Below are 7,499 nucleotides of genomic sequence, written 5' to 3' on the forward strand. Positions count from 1 at the left end.
TTCAGACGAGGATTAAGAGTCAAGAACTGTACAACGAATCGTCTTGTTTCTTTAATGATTTAATGAAACGTCAAAGTTTCCGCGTTTCGCGGAGGAGGGAGGGGAAACTCGACCCTCCCTGCACCCCCCCCCCGCATTACGTCACTGCTGGTCACCATTACGTACCAATATTTGGATCGCATAATTTCAAATTTGGGCCTCATACCTCTGAAGGGGGTCGATAGAGTCAAATAAAATATTACGAATCTCATTTAGAATGTAAAACAGTATCCACCTTGGCACCTTCATTAATTAGTGATGAGCAACCAACCTAATTTATTTGCGTATATATTGTAATAAAAAAAAATATAGCAAAAATGGATGGTGGGCAGTAAACCCCCATCCCGACAACGAGCGTATATTTTTTTTCTCGATTTTGATTGATCATTATTGATTTACCAATAGAAGCCATTGGACTATAGCCGTAAGACCGTCCACAGAAAAAAGGGGGAGCCGGGGGGAGTCAACAAATGTGTATCGTGAAAGAGACTTTGGGACTAGCCCTGCCTCCAGAATAAGGCGTTATGAATGTAAAATATTGCCATTTAGACGGAAAATGTAATACATTGACAGTATTCATATCAGAGACCCATCAGCGAAAGGGGATATTTTGAATTTGCGTGGTTTTTGTATGTATACAGCAAAAATACTCTCAAATTTATCTTTGCGCCATGCAAACAAAGTTTGAATTTGTTGTTGATAAGTGAAAAAGGGATAACAACAAAAGCTCCATGACCTGAATAATCTCGATTTCCCCACTTGACATATATCCTAACCTAACGAGGTACTTCGCAAAATGAATTTCATTGAATAGCCTTCACTCGTGAAACTTGTTTAGATAAAGAAGATTAGGAGGGTGTCATTAAGGAGGTAGATTAAAAGGATAAACCCTAATGATCTCCTTTTGTAAGGTTCCGATTAACCCCGCTGCCGCCCTGCTGTTAAAGAACTTCTGCACAGAGCACAATGATTACAGTTACTTACCATCAAAGAAGACCAAAGGAAATCCCTCTTTTTTTTTTCTTTTTTTTTTTTTTTGGGGGGGGGGGGTGTCGATAAAATTAAAGTTTTAGAGTGATTATCTATACCCATTCTATTGAACGTGTGTGTGTGATAGAGAGAGAGAGAGAGAGAGAGAGAGAGGGGGGGGGGGGTGCGCAGAGGAAGAATATAAGCAGCCCAGCGTGCCAGGTTATATTTATTTCGTTTTTTTTTTCTTCATGGGCATATAAACAGGGGGTGGCATTGTATGCTGAGGCTGAGTATACCAAATTAATGTGGGATTTGTGGTATATTCATCAATATTACCAATGATCGCACTTTTGAAGTTGGGAGATTGTAGCCTGTAGGGGCGGGTCTATATGGGGTTGGGGCTTAACCCCCCCCCCCCTCCCCCCCCCCCCAAAAAAAAAACGCTCCCAGTTGTCTGTACATGTTTACAGACCTATACTTATGACCCAGTATTTTGAGGTTTGGGAAGGCAAGCAATCTTTTTCTGTGTGTGTGGATTAAAACAGTAGGGCTAAACGGCATGTGCCCCTTTGGCTTTTTAAGAAGTATGGGCGACCGAATATTAATAGTATTAACGAGTTGAGATGAGGGACATAGAATATATAATCTATACTTCCTTATTTTCATCACACCCTTGTAGGCCATGTTCCTCATCCCAGCTGGTTAAAACCATTAATATTGAGTTGCCAATACCTCTTAAATATTGATAAGTACGAATGTTTATATCATAATAGTCAAGCGCCACGCTCAGTCCGACCGTCTTCCTTCCCCAAGAATACTTTTATCCTACACATGCAGTAGGCCAATATCATTTAAAAAATGCTTAGCCTATGACGGTGTAACTTCTCGAACGTTAAAGTCAGCCGATATGTTTCAACTCACCGTATCCGCGCCAAAGAAACTAGTTCGATGACTAGTGTTGTATCTCCGAGTATGATGATAATACATTCTGGTTCCTAAATTCTGCATGGTCGTCAAAGGATATGGCATATGAGATGTCTTAATTCAGAAGAAATTAAAACAAAATGATTTTCCGTCTTCAGAAAGATGAACTGAAAGTGTATTCACTTTTAACCTAACTGCACGTTTGTGATAAAAAATCATCTGAAAGTGCATGCTTCTATAAAGAAAAACAAAATACGGAGATCCACTTGGATGCTTAGACCGATTAGTTGCTTGTTAGATCTTTTGTATGAAGTCCATTCTTATCCTAACAAATGAAGGAATTAACCCACTTGAGATCCGTCAAGTTGCCGTTTTCTTTGGAGCAGTTAGCAAATTAGGAGGGCACCTTTAATCGCGAGAGCTTAGTTGTCTCAAGAACCTCCTTTTTATTGAATTTCACAGAGACGTAAAGAAGGACGTCACAAGAGCCGATTTGAAAAGAGTTTCCTCGTCCTAGGCCTATTCAGCAACGCCGCTCTGATGAGTGAACGCACAGCAGTATTCATTTACACCATTCTATTTTTTCTAAGCATAGGGGCTGCAAAAGAAGAATGCACCCAATAATAAGAGTTGACAAAACGGGCGAAAACACATCAAACAAACCGAAAATTGAAGGCAAAGGGAGCCTGCTTTTCTTAATTGCCCTGCTAGTTAAAAGAAAAGGTGTCGCCCCAATGCCAACGGTGTGTTTCCATACAATGAGGTCCGACTTGCGTTGGGCAAGTCTCGGGTTGCAGAAACGCTCATCTTTGTAGATGTATAGGCCTTAATGTAGACCAGTATGACAAGCGAAAGTAAGAATGAGAAGAACAGAAGATGGAAAAAGAGAGCTAGAGAGGAGGAGGATGAGAGCTAGAGAGGAGGAGGATGAGAGAGAGAGAGAGAGAGAGAGAGAGAGAGATTTTTTTTTTGGGGGGGGGGGGGGGGAGGCACACAACTTCTCTTTCAAACCATATCGTCCTAATTACTTCAACAGTTGAAAACAAAAACTAAAAATTTCGTATGTATATTACTCCAGACTAGATCTGTTTAGTTTGCAAGTGCATCACATCGAGAAATATAAGCTATAAAGACAATGAAAGAAACACCAACATTGCCAAGTCACTCGAGAATAGAAAAAAAATAGATGATGCTGGATATATTTTTTAGGATACCGGTATATATTGTTTTCCTTATATATTCAATATTATAACAATCATCTTGAACCCCATAGAAGAAGCCTTGTCTCTATGTCTTGACTGAACTGGGTAGCCTTCCGACTTCATTATTATCTTCTTCTTTTCTTTTTTACATTGTATATTATGTTTGTTTTATATGTCTATTTATATTATGTTGTAAATGTTCTGAATATATCATGTTTTTATTGTGAATTAGGAGAATAAATACATCAAAATGAAGGAAGAGGAGAAGAAGAAAACAGAAAAGGGAACAGAAAATAAGAAAAAGAAGAAGAAAAATGAAAAGTAGAATAAATTTCGAGTTCCACGATTCGGAAAATTATTCAAAACCCAAGGCAAACCAAGAAAATATATTTATTTCTGATCGCCAAATAATCCTTCCAAAAGCGGATCGCAGTCAAAAGCCGAATGTCTGCAGTGTCACAAGTAAGTGGCCATATCTCGATAGTGGTCATGCACTTTGTCTAGCTCGCGAGAGAGAAATGTGTGTTGTAGAACTTGTATAGAAAGACCACCTGTCTACAGTGGCAATTTTTTTCTGTTTCCCTGGGGATGCATTAATAAACAGGTTTAATTGAAGTATCTGGAGAGAAAAAATATATTCCGTCTGTATAGACTGATATCATCTCATTGACTTTGGCAATAGAAACAAAATATTTCAAAATAATACCGGTATTGTCATTTTTTAAAGCTTTTATTTGATAAATTTCTTTGACATGTTTGATTATTCATTAAACATTGAAGTGCAAAATAGTACTTTTTTAATGCGTGTAAACAGACTGCAATAATAACATGGTAGCATATTTGCGTTTCTACTCGATGCAGGGATATTGCCTATACATTTAAAAAAATATATAAATGAGATGAATTAAGCACGTTAGATAAACAGAGTGAAAGAAAACTGGCAAGCTCAATCTGCACTTTAAATCACAATCCATTTCAGTAAAATTAAGTCCTAAAAACATGTTGAAGAAACAAGTGCAAGATGAAACCATAGTAATCATGTGAGCATCAAATAACAAACAACATTGTCTGTCATATCTTTACCAAAGATAATGAATTGGGATAATGTATTCCATAGAGTGGAGTCCTGTTACTAAAAAAAATAATATTAAGTTCTAGGTTCAATATTACAATGTATCATCATTGTTTCTCAAAAATCTTTAAAAAATCACAGAATCATAAAAGGTACAAACTTATTACAAAGGCGGGAAGGAAGTTACACCATGAATAACTTCCTTTGAATGTCTCCCTCTAATGGTCTTGCTGATATAGGTCGAATTAAACAATATAATGCAAAAATAGATGGATTATCTTGACAAGGCAGTACAATAAAATTGAGATCAATTGGCAAATGATAAAGGCATACAGGTACTATGATATTTTGTTCTTACAGTATGCACCAAAACATGTATGATTATGATTCTATTACCTAACAAAATATAAATCTGAAGATAGACAGTTTTCATAAAAAGTTTCATAAAATAAAATGATTTGAGTACATGCAAGTAACCTGATTATTTTGTTGTTGTATTGAATGACAACCAGATAAGATATCTGTATGAACAATTAACAATTTACATGAATCTGTATGTTAAATGTAAAATGACCGAAGTCCACATATCCATGCATTACAAAATTTAAACATTTATAATCTTCATTTGATTGTTCATGTGCAATATAATTCTAGTAATCTATCAAAATATAATTTCATTGAAAATTGACTCTTTGGCTGAATTTGATATTTACACCTCTCACCTCATGAAATCAAGATTTAGTCAGATCACCCATCTAAAATAATAAATAATTCATGAGCTTCAGTACATAAAATGAGTTTGTAAGTATATATCCTATTGGCTGATGAATCATGTTCACATGACATCTAAAGGGATATCCAACCCAAATAGACAACTACCGGTACTCTAAAAAAAAGCAATCTGATGAAAGTTTCAATTAATTCTGAGTAAATATAAGAAAGTTATGAATTTTTGAAAGTTGTAATCACTATATCGTCCCTATTTTCACGAAGTGACGGTAGTGAGGAAAATCGTAACGCAAAGTGAATGCAATTTTTTTTCACTACCGTCACTTCGTGAAAACAGCGACGATATGTATGGGCACTTAAAGTTGACTGAAGCAGTAATGTCAATGTGATGTAGTGCCGGACTACTTTCCCATCTGTTTATTCTGTTCAAACACATAAGGAACTTACAAGAAAAAAAATTAATATTTTTCTACACAGCAAATGGGAGAGCTATCCACGTCCTACGTCACAATCCACTGACCGAACTACCAATTTGAGTTTCGCATAGATTAAACTAAAGTGATCTCATATTTTAAACATTCATAACTTCCTTATTATTGGTCCGAATCATTAAAAAATTTGCCATTCTGTTTCTTTTATTTTTCTGCTTTCATACAAATCAACGTATTACAAGGGTGGGATTGCCCTTTTAAGTATTTCTTTATGGTGCATTAGCTGGTATCATTAACTTCAAGTTTAGCACATGAGCAAAGTGTGCATCTATGCTTCCCATCATACGTAAAACAAATGTTACAATTTTCTGCACTGTTTTTGTTCTGTGCTGTAGACCAATGGAAGCAAATTAATAGTGAATGGGGAGTTAAGAGAAGCAAGGCATATATTTGTGAATATCCTCATTATCGTATCCCCTAACAAATTTTACATGCACATCTTCATTCTGTATACCGTAACATATATTCCAATCAAAATTTTTAAAAATTCCCTCATGCAATATCATATCTAATCTTGGCCAAAGAACTAAGACTTAACACTCACAAAATGCTGAATATCAGTTAATATTTTTGCCTAAGAGCAGAGCAGAGCATGCGATATTCACAAAATAAATAATACATGTACTTAAGTAATATATATATACATAATACCCTAGATTTAATACTGATTTAAAATCAGTTTAGTACCATTATATCATACTGCTATCATTTGACTTGCTGCATAATTGAGATTCTGCTGATTCTGCTGAAACTGAAGACACCTGTAAATGGCTTCAACAAAAAGACAATCTAAGAGGTTCAAACAACATTATAGTTACCAAATATCAATGATAGACTTAACATAGCACCATTTCATATACAAATATTAAGAGACTGAAGTACTAAGTATAGACTGAAGTACTAAGTATAGACTGGAGTACTAAATATGGTCTTTATCAGTTTAAATTATTGAATAGATTTCATAAACAGTTGCATGCACATGAAAAAGAATAGCAGTACAGTATTCAAATACAAAAATAAAAATTTGTTGGGGGTTACTCTAACTCTGGAAAGATAAAAGTGCATAAGGAATTTTTCAAATCAATAGTGAAATTCCTCATGTATTAAAAAGGAGTGAGTATTAATGGGTTTCTTTGTTTTTTTCACAGAAAGCTGTGAAGGTCCATTTTTTTAAAATCTTTAGTGAAATTCCTCATGTATTAAAAAGGATTGAGTATTAATGGTTTATTGTGAGATATAAAGAAAGCCTTGAAAGGTTCAAAATTAGCAATTATCCAGGTGCCAATGGCCCCTAAAATCCTAGGGGCAACCTTACACTCCTGCTTGTTGCCCATTGGCAACTGCCCCTGTGATGTATTTGAGTTCTGATGATTTTTAAACAGCTCACTCTACATGTACACTAAAAAATAAACGGGTGGTTCCATGCAAAGTGTCTTGTAAGGCACGATGTGATATTCATCCATGAATCAAAACATCTCTTGATAATGGTAGACTAAAGGTACCGATACCAGAAAGGAGCAGTATTCAACAGTCATGCCAAGAGATTCTTCACGTTTGGATGGAATATGTGGAAAAAGGACATATGTTGTAACGCCCCAAAAATTGAAATTCGCAACCTAAATAATCAACTAGGTTGCCCAGTTGGCAACCAAACTAACCACTTGGCCCGGCCCCCCACTCCAGGGTCGGAGGGACCCCATACTTTTTCATGGACAAAGTCAGGCTCACCATTGACTTTCACACAAGAGATAAGGAGCGGACTTTCAAATAGAGGGAACATGCATATAAATAACTAAATAACACCGAGTTTGGGAGGGGGGCGGGCCACTTGGGTAACACCTTATGTACTAAGAACAGGATCATATTGCACCTAATGAAATATTGTTACTGTACCATCTTACTCATAGATATTAGATACACATGTATTTGCACAGCTGGGATTGTATATGAGCAGTAATTTGAATGCTTTTATACTGCTGTTTTACATGGGTGCAAAGAAAGACAGTACCGGTATACATACAAGTATGTGCTTGTATGCAAGCTCAAAGCAACCTAGAGCTTAACATCCTA

The sequence above is a fragment of the Strongylocentrotus purpuratus genome, unplaced genomic scaffold, assembly GCF_000002235.5.
Source record: "Strongylocentrotus purpuratus isolate Spur 01 unplaced genomic scaffold, Spur_5.0 spur5_scaffold_6, whole genome shotgun sequence".
Classification (NCBI taxonomy): Eukaryota; Metazoa; Echinodermata; class Echinoidea; order Camarodonta; family Strongylocentrotidae; genus Strongylocentrotus; species Strongylocentrotus purpuratus.